Source organism: Apodemus sylvaticus, chromosome 1 (assembly GCF_947179515.1).
Source record: "Apodemus sylvaticus chromosome 1, mApoSyl1.1, whole genome shotgun sequence".
NCBI classification, from domain to species: domain Eukaryota; kingdom Metazoa; phylum Chordata; class Mammalia; order Rodentia; family Muridae; genus Apodemus; species Apodemus sylvaticus.
The window spans coordinates 156,045,053-156,060,811 of record NC_067472.1 but is presented as its reverse complement, the minus strand read 5'-3'; the positions used below and the strand labels follow the sequence as shown (position 1 = coordinate 156,060,811).

Genomic DNA, 15,759 nt, shown 5'->3' with positions numbered 1-15,759 from the left:
GTTCCAGTAGCTCCACCCCTCTAGATCTGTGGCCTGTAGCATATGTGCTCTTTCTTGCCAACTTGCTCCACAATTGCTCTCTCCAGTAAATACTTCATGCGGCTGGCATCTAAATACCCTTTACATCATACCTTTACAATTTGCCCACAGACCTTTGCATGTAATCGTACTCTACTCCACATTGTCTTTCCTCTATGGGCTTTTTTAAATGTTGGGAAAACTTCTATGAATTCCTTTCTTAGCTGCACAACTGCAAAACTAGTACCATGTGGATATTGGCAAGTTTTGCTGTCAGTTTGAGATATAGTACTGGAGACTAGTTCCAGAGCTCTGGTTCTCTCTTGAAGGTAGCTCAGGGGAAAGAGCATTGGTGGGGTCAAAACTTGGTCTTGGGAGAAATTAAGATTGCTTTTTATAATAAAGTATACCTGTCTTGATTCTAAGTTACTCTGAAGCCAGAAGCTGTAGGCCTCTAGGTGAATTAACACTTGTTGCTTAGCAGCAAGGGATTAAGTAAAGGATTAATTGCTAGGGTTCCTTTCTCTCTTGCCCAGAAACATTGCCTGCATTACCAAGAAGGAGGGAGGTTTGGAGCAATAAACATTTCCTGAACCAGGAGGAGAGAGTCATGCTTGCAAAAGGAAAAACCTTTTACACAACCCAATATTCATAACATACACACATTCATATACACATTCATGCACACAATATTCATACACCTTCATGCACTCATGTTGGGCTCAGCTACTTTTCTCATATTTACATACTTACACACATGTATCCATACTTATATATGCATATGGAGCAAAAGGCAAAGAACTAGTACAGGAAGGACTCACTTATTCTGGATGAAAAATGAGCTCTAATCTTTATTAAAAAGAAAAATCTTCTACCCTTTTCTTAATGAAAGAAACAGCTTCTACCCTTTTATTGATAAATGGACTAAAGCTAAGTTTGTAAGAAACAAAGCTTCACCTTCTTTGGTAAGAGTAAGCCTGCCTTGCTATTAAGGAAAGACGTGATCCCCGCCATCTTAAAGAGAAGCCTGCCTGCTCTTTCTGGTGTCTCTGCACCTTCTTTGTCTCTCTTCTTCTCTATTATATTTTGCTTTGTTCTGCTGTCTCTCTACCTTCTGCCTTACTTTCTAATTCTCTTTCGTCATTCTGCATCCTGTCTCTCCTTCTATCCTTCCTAATGTCATCATTCCTGGGTCTTTGTACCTATTTAAGGAGAATAGGCCATAGAATTTCTACAAAAGTTCACTAAAAGTTCCAACATAAATTCATATCATAAAGTGAATAAGAACAGAGATGTTTGCATGTGTTTTATGTGTTACAACAGAGATGTTCGCACGTGTTTCCAGTAAGACTAGTTATCCAGCCAGACATTTAATATCTGTCACTAGCTCCATATGTTCTTTCATTAAGAACCCAAAACAATTTTTGTGTCTAAGTTTACATTGAAGTTTTGTATAGATAAATCCACTCAATATTTTATCTTTTGTTCTTGCACCTACAATAAATCATTCATTCCCTCTTATGACATTTGGTTAGTCGTTTTATAGCTCTCAGGAATGTATTCTAAGTTGTAAATACCTGCTTTCTTCTTTTTTTTTTTGGTGGGGGGAGATTTTATTTTTTTAAATCTCATATTGCCTTGTTTGGTCTTTTTCTGTACATTTTTTAATGGATATTTTATTTATTTACATTTCAAATATTATCCCCTTTCCTGGTTTCCCCTCCAGACACCCCGATCCCACCCTCTCTCCCTCTGCCGCTATGAGGGTACTCATCTACCCATCCACCCAACCATTCCCACCTCTCCCCCCTGGCATTCCCCTACACTGGGGCATCAAGTCTTCCTAGAACCAAGGGCCTCCCCTCCCATTGATGCTTGACAAGGGCATCCTCTACTACGTATATGGCTAGAGCCATGGGTCCCTTCATGTGTACTCTTTGGTTGGTGGTTTAGTCCCTGGAAGCTCTGGGGGCCCTGGTTGGTTGATATTGTTGTTCTTCCTATGGGGTTGCAAACCCCTTCTGCTCCTTCAGTCCTTTCTCTAACTCCTGCATTTGGGAACCCCGTGCTCAGTACAATGGTTGGCTGCAAGCATCTGCCTCTGTATTTTTCAGGCTCTGGCAGAGCCTCTCAAGAGACAGCTATGTCAGGCTCCTGTCAGCAAGCACTTCTTGGCATCCACAACAGTGTCTGCGTTTGGTGACTGTATATGGGTTGGATCCCCAGGTACTGTAGTCTCTGCACGGCTTTTCCTTCAGTCTCTGTTCCACACTTTGCCTCGATATTTGCTCCCTTGGGTATTTTGTTATCCTTCTAAGAAGGACTGAAGCATCCAGAATTTGGTCTTCCTTCTTCTTGAGCTTCAAGTGGCCTGTGAATTGTATCTTGGGTATTCTGAGCTTTTGAGAGGTCAGCATGTAGAAGAGTACAAATTGATCCATTCTTATCTCCCTGTACAAAGCTCAAGTCCAAGTATATCAATGACCTCCACATAAAACCAGACACACTGAAACTAATAGAAGAAAATGTGGGGAAAAGCCTCAAACACATGGGCATAGGGGTAAGTTTCCTGAATAGAACACCAATGGCTTATACTCTAAGATTAACAATTGACAAATGGGACCTTATAAAATTGCAAAGCTCCTGTAAGGACAGGAGCAAAGGACACTGTCAATAGGACAAAAGGGCAACCAACAGATTGGGAAAAGATTTTTATCAACCTTACATCTGATAGAGGGCTAATGTATAATATATACAAAGAACTCAAGAAGTTAGACTCCAGAGAACCGAGTAATCCTATTAAAAATGGGTTATAGAGTCAAATAAAGAATTCTCAACTGAGAAATACCAAATGGCTGAGAAGCACCTAAAGAAATGCTCAACATCCTTAGTCTGCAGGGAAATGCAAATCAAAACAACCCTGAGATTTCATCTCATACCAGTCAGGATGGCTAAGATCAAAATCTCAGGTGACAGCAGATGCTGTCAAGGATGTGGAGAAAGAGGAACACTCCTCCATTGTTGGTCGGATTGCAAGCTGGTACAACCACTCTCGAAATAAGTCTGGTGATTCCTCAGAAAACTGGACATAGTATTACCTGAAGACCCAGGTATACCACTCCTGGGCATATACCCAGAGGATTCCCCCAGATTGCAGTAAGGACACATGCTCCACTATGTTCATGGCAGCCTTATTTATAATATCAAGATGCTAGAAAGAACCCAGATGTCCCTCAACAGAAGAATGGATACAGAAAATGTGGTACATTTATACAATGGAGTACTACACAGCTATTAAAAACAATGACTTCATGAAATTCATAGGCAAATGAATGGAATTAGAAAATATCTTCATGAGTGAGATAAACCAGTAACAAAAGAATAGACATGGTATGCACTCACTGATAAGTGCATATTAGCCCAAAGGCCTGCTTTCTATCTCAGAAGCAATTAACTCTTGACACATGAAGAGTAACAGAATTTTAAGTGCAGTTTTAATTTCAGAGAGGGTTTTAATAGCAGTCCTATAAAGGACTTAATAATTATATTACAGAATTTTAGGAATTCTTATAGAATCATTATTAGGAATTAAGAAACCTGTTTGTCCTGAAGAAATGAGTGTTTGTGTGTGTGCGTGTTTGTGTGTGTTTATGCCATGGACCTTTCTCTGTTCAATAGGTGACTTTGGAGAGAGGCAAGGGTGGAAGAAAATGCTGTGCTATTAAACTTAATAAATAATGAAAGAAATAATTTTTCAAAGCCAGCATGACAAAGCATTCATGTGTGCATTTGCTGTTACTTCACTACTTCTCATTTGACACTAATCCTACTATATAACTCATGAGTAAATGTATACAAAAATGGAAATCATGAGTCAACATACATAAACTTGCTACTCATGAGTCAGCATTCACAAACATATAACTCACAAGTCAAAATACACAAACATATAATTCATGAGTCAATGTTCATAAATATAACATATGAGTCAATGTACACAAATGATTACTTCTTTCACAAATCATGCCACATTTTACTTCATGATATTCTATTATAGGCTGAGTATTCTACATCCACAATTTTGGGGACCATTAATAATTTATATTCCAATTCTCTGTGTTTGGGAATGTTTTCATATTCTTTATTAATTTTCATTAGGATGCAACCCAAGTCTCAACCCAAAATTCATTTATGCTGTTTATAACTATATCATGAATGTAATGTTATACTGTATTATTCTTTTGACACAAGATCTTTTTATATTGTTGACTATGACAAATGAGTTAGGTTTCAATTTAAAAAAAACATTAATTAAAACATATGAATTGTAGGACTAAAGTTAGAGAGAGAGGAAGGTTCAGAGGGATGCTGAGCAGGAGAGTCACAAGACCTCCTGAACTCAGTGCCACTGGAGACAAAGGGGGATCTGAAGGACATTGGGGAGAGACTGCCCGCCCTCAGAGCATCCTGTTGTGGATTTTTTCATTTGTTCAGTTCATATAGTTGTCATCTTTGGAGAATAATCTTAGGTTGCTTTGCATGTGGTGTTTGCAATCAGAAACAGGAAAAAGAGTTTTTTTTTTCCTCTTGGCTGCTCATCCCAGAGACTTCTCTAAGAAGCACATTTTATTACCACACAATCTCTGATTCAGGGGAGCCACCATGCATCGAGCTGCAGAACCTAAAAAGGAGACCAAGCACACATCTCCCCAAATTGTGAGTCAGCTCTAGAATTCCTCTGTCGATATGATGGACGTGCAAAAGAAACACAGTTTCAGGAAAGATGATTTCATTCCAATATTGAGGGCTGTATCGAATTAAAGCACTGTGGATATTTCACTCAGTGTGGGAAGTGGCTGGACAGGAACATATCACCCATCACAAGAGCTATTGCTTAATGACATGGAGCCATAGTGGAGATAAGCCACAAAAACAAGAGTTGGACTACAGAGGCTGGAGCAATGACGTATGAAGAAGGAGAGAAACACTTTTCTTTTAAAAGCTGCTGCTAGTGTGTCAATTACCGCTGGTATTGTTGTCATACTGCTTGACTGTGTACCAGGACAGACTCTATACCATGTGGCTTACCCATAACAAGGACAGGGTGGGGTCTGAGGTTGGGTGAGATTGGCTTAGAAGCTGAGCAGTGTTTCTGCACTGTCAATAGTTCATAATAAGGAAGCAACAGAAGCTTACAGGTTCTACTTCTCTCTGCCTCCTCTTCCAAGCTGAAGCAGTGATGTTCAATGAACGACCCTAAATACCATGCATTTTGGTCAAGCTAGGAGAGCTATTCAGTTGGAAACTAAAGGTTTTTAATTGTGCCTGGGACATATTGCACAGGTACCTTGATAGATGAATCCATTTTAGGCTCCTCCCCAGCCACAGACAGAGAAAAGAACATGGATACAGAAGTGAACACAGTGCCACAGGCATAAAAGTAGATGCAGAAGTTAACATTGCCAGTGACCAGTAGCAGTAAGTCAAGTCAACTTGGAGGATTTACCATGTTGGATTGTATTTTGGTCTTGTGTATCAGCCTATCTAGGATGGATATAATTTTCTTTGTGTCTATCTAGTAAAAGGATTCCTTTAATCATTTTGTTTATTTCTAGCTTGGTTGTATAAACAAACATTCTTGGAAAGAATAATAACATGTTTTACTGGACTTTCTGTAAAGTAGAAAAATTGCTTAAATGACTGGAAAGTTTGGGATCTGACATCTAGAGCCAAGATGTCAGTGATTCTCTGTGACCTGCTGCTGTGATGTTTCTACCAATATATTTAAAAAGGAATCATGATTTATAGCCTTTATTCTATTAAAACTCAGTAAAGTTATTACCATACTGGAATAGAATTTAGTCAAGCCTGAACCTATGTTTCCAGGCCATTGATCACTCATATTTGGCTTAGAATAAGGGTTTTCCCCTTTAAAGAAGGTGTGCTATGATGTTAACAATTGCCACTCATTGCCTTATTTATGCTTTTAATGAAATGCCCCCATTTTCCATTTGTAATAATAATTTTGCTAGGCACAACAGTATTGGTAGACAGTTTTTTAATTTCAGAATGTGAAATACATCATCCCATGATTCTCTGGCTTTTTAGGAATACTGACATCATCTGATTTTTTCTGATGTCACTGCCTTTGTATGGAAATTGGTGTTTATTCTCTGTTTATTTTAGTGTTCTTTCTTTACTATGCACTTTTGTTGATTACATTTGTTCTTGGTCAGTTTCTTATAGGCATATAGTACATTCTGATCACAATCAAACCCTACCTTATATATCACCTTCCTACCCCTACCAACTCCTCACTCCTGCCTGTAAGTCCCTGCCTCAGATTCAAGCATTTCTGATTTGTAACTGACAGAGGTTAACCTAGGATCTGTATGACAGTGAGTTTTGATCTATCCTGTGTTCCTTGTGGACTCAGCTTATATAGTGGTTCTTCTCTCATCTTTCTCTACCAGCATTTGTGGTCTTTGTAATCTTGTTGATGGTCACCCTGACTATAAGGAGAGAGAAACTTAAAGTAGTTTAAATTTTTGTTTGTCTGTTAACTATGACTGATGGACACTTTTACAAAGAGTTTACTAGTCTTTTCTATGTTTTCTTTTGAAAATTGTTTAATTTTATGTGTTTTGTGCTGTTCATTTTCTTGATGTTTAGCTTCTGGGATTCTTTATATATATTAGATACTAACCCTCTGTTAGATGTAGAGTAGGCAAAGACTTTTCCTCCCCACTCTATGCATAAATTTAATTCAATTAATGTTTTCCTCTGGTATACAGAGGATTTTTAATTTTATGAAATGTCATTTGTCAATTTTTTCTCCTACCTTCTATGTTCCCAGATCCCTTTTTTGGAAGTCCTATGCTGTAAACATGGGTTGAAGTTTTTACTTTACACTCTACACATTTTCCTTTAACAGTTTTTAAAGTACTGGACTTATGCTTGAAGACTTCAATCCATCTGAAGCTGAGTTGAGTTTTATTCAGTGTGAGAGACAGATCAAGTTTCATTCTTCTCCATGTAACCATCTGGTTTGCCCAGTACCATTTGTTAAAAATGCTGTCTTAGAGAAGGGGGCTTACGGGACTTTCGGGGAGTGGGGGGCTAGAAAAGGGGAAATCATTTGGAATGTAAATAAAAAATATATTGAATAAAAAATATATATTAAATAAAATTTTAAAAGAAAGAAATAAAAGAAAATGCTGTCTTTTCTTCACTGTGTGCTTTGGTCTCTTTCTCAAAAATCAGGTGCCAAGGAGAGCATGGGGACCTATCAGTGTATCTGATTTTATACCAGTACCAGGCTAGTTCTATTGATTTGACTCTGTGGAGCAGCTTGGAGTCAGGTATGATGATTCCTTCCACATTAGCCTTTTTGTTCAAGATTGCTGTGGTTTCCATTAGTCTTTTGTGCTTCCTTGTACACTTTAAGATTATTCTTTCTTTCTCTCTGAATAATTGACCCAGAATTTTGATCAGGATTGTGTTAAATCTATGGATTCTTTTTAGTGGACTGGCAATTGTTTCACAACGTTAATTCTTCCAACCTGAAAGCCTGGTAGATCTTCCTATCTGCTGGTGTCTTCCTCAGCTTCACTCTTCCATGTTAGGGACTTTTCACTGGAGAGCTCTTTCACATACTTGATCAGGTTTATTTCTTAGTGTTTTATTTTATTTCCATGACTTTTGTGAATGGGATTGTCTCCTCGGGTTTGGTTTTATTCCCATGTATAAAGCTGTTTTATTAGGTTGTTAGTAATTTGGAACACATCCGTTTGTGAGGATACATCCCATCTGTTGGGGAGAACTGAGATCACATGTAGTGCTGGAGCTGAGGAACAGCTCTGATCTTTGGCAAAATCTGAGTCCAGAGTTTTGTGATCAGCCTTGCACTGTTCTAGAATCTCATATTTCTCCTTCTCCATGTCAAATATCTCGCCCTCCTGGTGACTGGGTTTGCACAGCTGCTTCATCTTGGAGTAAGCATCAGTCAAGTGTTTGGGGATTTAAACCTTGCTGATACTAATTTTTGTAGAGAGGATACTAACAGACTTTTGGTGCGTTCTGCACAGAGGAACTAGCTTGAGGGCAAGAGTTTCAGTCACAAGTAGCAATCCTCTCCCAGCTGCTTCAGGAAAGCTACTCTCCTGCCCATGTGCCATCGAGTGACAGTGATCAGGACAGTCTCAAAGGTGCTGTTGCAATCCGCCTTCTTGGGGGGTGGGTGTTGCCATGACTCAGCAGCTTCTGGGAGACATCTTCATCCACCAAAGCCTCACTGCCCCAGTGCCACCATTCTTGTCTCCATCAACTGTTTTTATGACAGTGGCAAGGACCTTCTCCTTTTTCTTCTTTTCACCATTGGACTTGACAGCTGAGTATTTCCTTTTGTATAGGCCTTTATGGAACACAGGATAACGATTAGCTGTCAGTTCCTCTTACCAGAACAGGGTTTTGGCTGCAAGGGGACTTCCCCTTCCCAGGCCTTTTAACCTTAGTGTCCCCCTTTTCAGCTGCACTAGTGGCCAGGGCACCAGTAGAAGCAGGAGCGCCACCAGCCTTCTTGGCTGCAGGCAGGTTTCTTCTTTGCATCATCAGGCTTTTTGACTTCTTCACCTGTCATCTTGCAAGATGGGAAAGAGAACTGAGGGCCCGGCTGCCAGAGCCTTATAAGCATTTTTTTCATTTATTTTTCATAGTGCCTGTCATCTGAATCTAAGAAGGCTACTAATTTTGTGTTTTAACTTTGTATCTGTCCCCTTTACTGGAAGTGTTTATCAGCTTTAAGAGATTTTGGCTGATTCATTAGACTCTGTCTGGTATAGAATTGATTTTTCTTATTTCATTTATCTGCTTCTCTGAGTACTCTCTATAGAAATCACATCTAATATTTCAGCTACTGTCTTTTCTGATTTTGAGAAATTGTGAAATTCAGAGGTGTCATACTGGATTGTTGTCTTAGTTGTCTCAGTGTTCTCTTGCTGTGGTGAAATACCATGACAAAAACAAACAAACAAACAAACAAACAAACAAAAAAACTTGGAGAACTAAGTGTTTGCTTCTGCTTACAGGACTTAATCTCATTCCTTTATAAAGGAGTTAGCGCAGGAATTCAGGACAGGAACCTGAACAAAGGAGCTGATGCAGAGGCCATGGAGAAACGCTGCTTATTGTTGTGCTCCCCGGGGCTTGCTCAGCCTGCTTCTTATAGAACCTAGAAGCATCAGCCCAGGGCTGACAGGCCACCCTCTCCATGAGCTCGTCCTTCCCATATCAATCATCATTCAAGGAAATGTACCACAGGGCTGTCCACAGGCCCATCTGGTGGAGCCTTTTTTCTCAAATAACATTCCTTCTTTCAGATGTCCCTAGCTTGTGTTAACTTGACATAAAATTATTCAGTACAATTATTGTTTTATATTTGTTTGTGTGTGTATTCTTTGTTGTGTTTTATGCATCTTAAAACATATTCTAATTAAAATATATCACTCCCCTTCCCTCTCCTCTCTCTAGCTCCTCCTATGCCCCTCCCTCCAACTTTCCTATGTCTCTCTATCAAACCATCTCAAATTGATGACCTAGTTTTCCTTGATTATCACACACACACACACACACGCACACGCACACGCACACGCACACGCACACGCACACGCACACGTACCCCTCTAGAAATGGCTCTCTAAACAAGTTAAACAACAACAACAATATTATTAATAATAACAATACCAATAGACAGGCTAATGCAGAAAGGTATAAATCTCACAGGAGTGGGGATCCTAGCCCTAGATAAAGAGCTATGAGAAATTAATGACTTCTGAGAGAGGAGAAATTTGTCTCTCCCAAGGATGAGCCCTTGACTGGTTCTTCAGTACAAGTGATCAGCCCTAAAATCATATACATACAAACAACAAAACCAGATTCAACAATACTTTCTGCATGTTTTAGCAGGGATGTGTTGTCCATTCTTTTCTTCCCTTTCCATTTGGTTCTGTTCATTCTGTTTTAGGTGTTTAATTCTGGTAAGCTATCTTTCACTGGGATTGTGTGCTAGGAAGAAGTTAACTTCCGTAACAAGTACATGGATTGACAGCAGCTCCAGTGTTAATTGCAACAGACAACACTGTGCCTCCTATATGGTTCTGAAACAGTGAATTCATTGTGGAAGTGGTAGTTTATGGTTTTTAAAGTTTTAGCAGTGGGTGTATCACTTTTAATTAGTGAAGTAAGGAGGGAATACAAGAGTAGAAACAGAGAAGTGAGAAACAAGAAGGAAATTATACGGAGTAGAGGTGAAAAGCAGCAGAAAAAAATGTTGTATATTAAGTTTAGAGAAAGAAACAGCAGCTAAGGGGACCAGCTAGGAGCACACAGGGCCTAAGATCAGTGGAGCAGCTGGGACAGAAGTCTTCGTGCCCCCATTTGTACCAGGGAGCTGGGAAACTCCACAGCCTTCTGTGCATAGCCCACCAGGAGAGTGTGATCTCCCAGCAGTGCTTCCTCTTCTGAGTGCAGAGAAGAGATATCTACCTTCTCTCTGGAGGGGACCAGCTAGGACTCAGCTAGTTAGGAGAGATCTCCCAACAGTGCCTTTACTTTTGAGCTCAGAGGAGTAAGGACACAGGCTTACAAGCCCAGAGGAGGAATAAATTTCAGCCAGAGACAAGAATATCAACTAGCACCAGATGGCGAAAGGCAAGCACAAGAACCCTACCAACAGAAATCAAGGCCACATGGCAAGATCAGAGCCCTGTTCTCCCACCATAGAAAGTCCAGGATACCCCAACACACTGGAAAACCAAGAGTTGGACTTAAAGTTGTATCTCATGATGCTGATAGAGGGCTTCAAGAAAAACTTAATATCTCTCTTAAAGAAATACAGGAGAACATTGGTCAACAGGTAAAAGCCCTTAAAGAGGAAACATAAAAATCCCTCAAAGAAATACAGGAGATCGTGGGTCAACAGGCAGAAGCCCTTAAAGAAGAAATACAAAAATCCCTTAAAGAATTACAGGAAAACACAAACACTCAAGTGAAGGAACTGAACAAAACCATCCAGGATCTAAAAGTAGAAGTAGAAACAATAAAGAAATCACAAAGTGAGTCATCTCTGGAGATAGAAAACCTTGGAAAGAATTCAGGAGTCATAGATGCAAGCATCAACAACAGAATACAAGAGATAGAAGAAAGAACCTCAGGTGCTCAAGATACCATAGAAAACATTGACTCAACAGTCAAAGAAAATGCAAAATGCATAAAGCTGGTAACCCAAAACATCCAGGAACTCCAGGACACAATGAGAAGATCAAACCTAAAGATTATAGGTATAGAGGAGAGCGAGGATTTACATCTTAAAGACCAAGTAAATATCTTCAACAAAATGGTAAAAGAAAACTTCCCTGACCTTGAGAAAGAGATGCCCATGAACATACAAGAAGCCTTCAGAACTCCAAACAGACTGAACCAGAACATAAAATCCTCCTGGCACATAATAATCAAAACACTAAATTCAATAAACAAAGAAAGAATATTAAAAGAATTAAGGGAAAAGGGGCAAGTAACTAATAAAGGCAGACCTATCAGAATCACACCAGACTTCTCACCAGAGACGATGAAAGCTAGAAGATCCTGGACAGACCTCATACAAACGCTAAGCGAACACAAATGCCAGTCCAGGCTACTGGCTATACCCAGCAAAACTCTCAATCCTCATAGATGGAGAAACCAAGATATTCCATGATAAAACCAAATTTACACAATATCTGTCCACAAATCCAGCCCTACAAAGGATAATTGATGGAAAATGCTAACACAAGGAGAGAAACTATACCCTAGAAAAAGCAAGAAAGTAATCTTCTTCCAACAAACCTAAAAGAAGATACCCACACAAACATAAAAATAACATCAAAAATAACAGGAAGCAACAATCACTATTCCCTAATATCTCTTAATAACAACGGACTCAACACCCCAATAAAAAGACATAGACTAATGAAATATTTCTCATGTAAATCTTCAATTTTATCAGAAAATGTTTGTAATTCCCCTTTTAATTAATTTAGTAATTTTTTATGTCTACCATTTTATCTGCACTATTTTTCATGATAAACTTAAATTTTAATGTCTTTCTATATACTTCTGCTATTTTATCAGAAATGTTTTCAATGTAAATCTTTGATTTTATGACAAATGTTTCTAATTCCACCTTCAGTTAATTTAGAAAGAGTTTTTATATCTACCATTTATATGTAAAATTTTCTATGAAATAGTCAATTTTAATGTGTTTGTCTATTTATTTCTTGAATTTTACCAGAAATATTTTCCATGCAAATCTTCAATGTTATCTGAAAATGTGTATAATTTCACCTTCAATCAACTTAGAATTATCTTTATGCCTATCATTTTATTTGTATAATTTCCATGGAAATCTTTAATTTTAACATTTTTCTATGTATTTCTTCAATTTTATCAGAAATATTTTCCATGTAAATCTTCAAGTTTATCAGAAAATGTTTATAATTCCACTTTCAATCAACTTAAAAATACTTTCATATCTATATAAAAATTTCCATGATAATCTTTAATTCTAACATGTTTTTCTACATTTTCTCCAATTTTATCAGAGATATTTTCCATATCAATCTTCAATTCTATCATAAAATGTTTTTATCCCATATTTCAATTAATTTAGCAATGTTTTACATATCTACCACTTTACTCTTTAATTTTCCATGAAAATTGTCAATTTTAATCTGTTATCTGAAATATTTTCCATGTAAATCTTTAATTTTATCAAGTATTTTTACTTCCCTTTTCAATAAATAAAAAAATTTAAAAGAAACAGTAGATAAAAGATTTTTACAATGAACTATAGGAGGTGAAGAGATGGCTCAGTGGTTAATTACACTAACTGCTCTTCCAGAGGACCTGGGTTCTATTCCCAACAGTCATATGGCAGATAATTCTTTAAAATGTAACCCTAGGGGACTCTATCACCCTCTTCTGCTCCCTGTGAGCACTACATGCACAAAACAGCCATTAAAAACATACAATCTCAAAATCAAAGGATACAAATTAAAGAATAACCACTGGGCAGTTAAAGCATAGTTAATGCTAAGTAAAAATTAAAATATGCAATAAAATGTCCAATTAAAAAAGTATATGATGTTCTTAGTATTTCTTCCTATTTGGGAAGATTTGCCCACTCGCTCCCTTCATATCCCATTTTAATTTAGTCTCCACTAATGTGGCTGGGGAGGGAGAAGCAGAGAGCGGAGGATGCTAGTCTCCCAAATTCAGACAAGTAACCGTGTCTTCCAGGAGAGAAGAGTTTCTGTGTCCAAAGATCGCTTTTGCCATGCTTCTCTGTTACTTCCTGTGTTGCACACTATAACCCCATCCTTGGTGCTTTTGGGGTCAGTGTGTCTGTGTGTGGTGTTGTGTGTCTGAAGTTCTGACAGAGTGTGGCATGCCTGCCCAGCAAGTTCGCTGTTTTTGGTCTGTCAGAACACCCTAGGCAATCCCTTTCCACACTTTCTGGAATGCAAATACCCTTACTTTTAAAAGTGTTTTCTATTTTCCCTTTTAACTTGAATTCCATATATATGTGGGCTTAAATCTCTTTGTTGTCTATATAGCCTATTCTTTCGTTTGAATATTAACTGTGAATTTGTCATATCTGACCATTGCATTGAAGGATATTCAATGTACCAGATGCCCCCCCCCCTTAGTTGGTTTCTCCATTCTTTTGACGTGCTGAATCACACCTTTACTTTCCACAGTGACTCACACTGAGCACCAAGGCTGAGAGTCACTTGATGGTGGTCTATCATCCTTTCCAAAGACTCCTGGATTCATGTGACCAATATTGTGTTGAAGAATTTTCCATCTATATTCATCAGGGATATTGGCCAGTAATTTTTTTTATATATTTTTATAATTCAAAGGAACATACACAGCACTAAAACACGAGAAGAATCATGATAAGAAAGGAATCTGCAGGTACATATTGCATCCAAGGTTTATGAAAATCCATCTCTAAGGGGTGGCGCCTTCCAGGCAGTTTTTCCCACTTATTAAACATCCATTCAAAAGCTTTATGGAAGAGGAGGCCTGACAGTAGTTTGCAAAATCATGCCTCAGTTATTTTTGTTATTTAAAAAGACTGAAGTTTGTGGCCACAGAAAAAGTACAAATAGAAAACTCAAAAAGGAATTTCATATGCCTTAAAAAATGCCATTAAAAACCGAAGCAACCATTTGTGAACATTAAATCATTTCAAACTGAACTGCACTAAATTTTTTTGACAGTTAATAGTGTGACCCATTACATGGTATTTTTAATAGCTTTAGGTCAGTGGTCCATTCAAATGTCTGTCATGATGACTTAAGGGACTCTTCTGTCTCTGATCACAAAAGCTAACAATTCCCAAGAAGTAATGCCAACACACCAGATAAATTGTTTTTCTTCCTATTTTTTTCTTATCTTAAACTAGATTTCCTGATTTACTCTGGTCAACATAAAAGAATCAAAACAACAAAGCTCTCTTTTCCCGGGTTATGTAAAAAGAAAGAAATGCAAAAGCATTGCTTTGTTTTACATTTTCCTTGAACTCACCATCTTAAAGTTTCCAAATAAAGTGATTGCAATTTTTTTGTTCTTTTATTTTAATGTGTGTGTGTGTGTGTGTGTGTGTGTGTGTGTGTGTGCATGTAAGATTGTTTTTGCCTGTATGCAGATGTGTCTCACATTGTGTAGTATCCATAGAGGACAGAAGAGAGCATCAGATTCCCCTGGGACTGGAGTCAGTGACAGGTATGAGGCAGGTGCTTCAGGTCGTCTGGAAGTACTCTTAAGCTTTGAGCTATCTTTCCTGCCCCAAAGGAATATTCCTTCCTTCCTTCCTTCCTTCCTTCCTTCCTTCCTTCCTTCCTTCCTTCCTTCCTTCCTTCCTTCTTTCCTTCCTTCCTTCTTTCCTTCCTTCCTTCCTTCCTTCCTTCCTTCCTTCCTTCCTTCCTTCCTTCCTTCCTTCTTTCTTTTCTTTTCTTTTCTTTCTTTCTTTCTAGAATCATTTATACTTTTTTTTAAAAAAAGATTTATTTATTATATTTATGTGAGTACCCTGTAGCTATTCTTAGACATACCAGAAGAAGGTGTCTGATCTCTTTACAGATGGTTGTGAGCCACCATGTGGTTGCTGGGATTTGAACTCAGGTCCTTAGTTTGGAAGAGCAGTTAGTGCTCTTAACTGCTGAGTCATCTCTCTAGCCCCCAAAAGGACTATTTCTGAAAAGGAATTTTATTGCATCACTGTTGTCTGGAAGGATGACTCTGGCAGAAGTCAGGTAAGATAAAAAGGAATCTGCAGAGCTCTGCTCTTGATGATTGAGTGCCCCAAGGTCACGTTTCCTTCCTCCCTTTGCTTGTGAGGCAAGGTACCTATTGCCTGGAGAATCAGGGAAAGATGAAGAACAAACACATCAAGAAAGGTCGGGAGGCCATTTGTTACACCCCACGTTGGACAGCACCCCTTCCTGGAGGTATGAAACACACGGCTACACTAAAGCTCTGAAAGGGGAATACCAGGACAGAAAAAAAAGGAGGGAGGTGATTGGAGAATGGGTGTAGAGAAAGCTTATGGGACATATGGGGTAGGGGGAACTGGGAAAGGGGAAAGTGTTTAGAATGTAAACAAAGAATTTAGAAAAAAAAAGCTCTGAAAATATGATT

At 38.4% G+C, this 15,759-nt stretch overlaps 1 protein-coding gene and 1 pseudogene across 2 annotated transcripts in view; both read right to left on the bottom strand.

Annotated features, from left to right (window-relative positions):
• Positions 1-15,759, bottom strand: part of Gabrg3 (gamma-aminobutyric acid type A receptor subunit gamma3) — a 670,721-nt gene that overhangs the window by 77,555 nt on the left and 577,407 nt on the right. The window lies entirely within an intron of this gene.
• Positions 7,778-8,656, bottom strand: LOC127684659 (60S ribosomal protein L6-like; annotated as a pseudogene).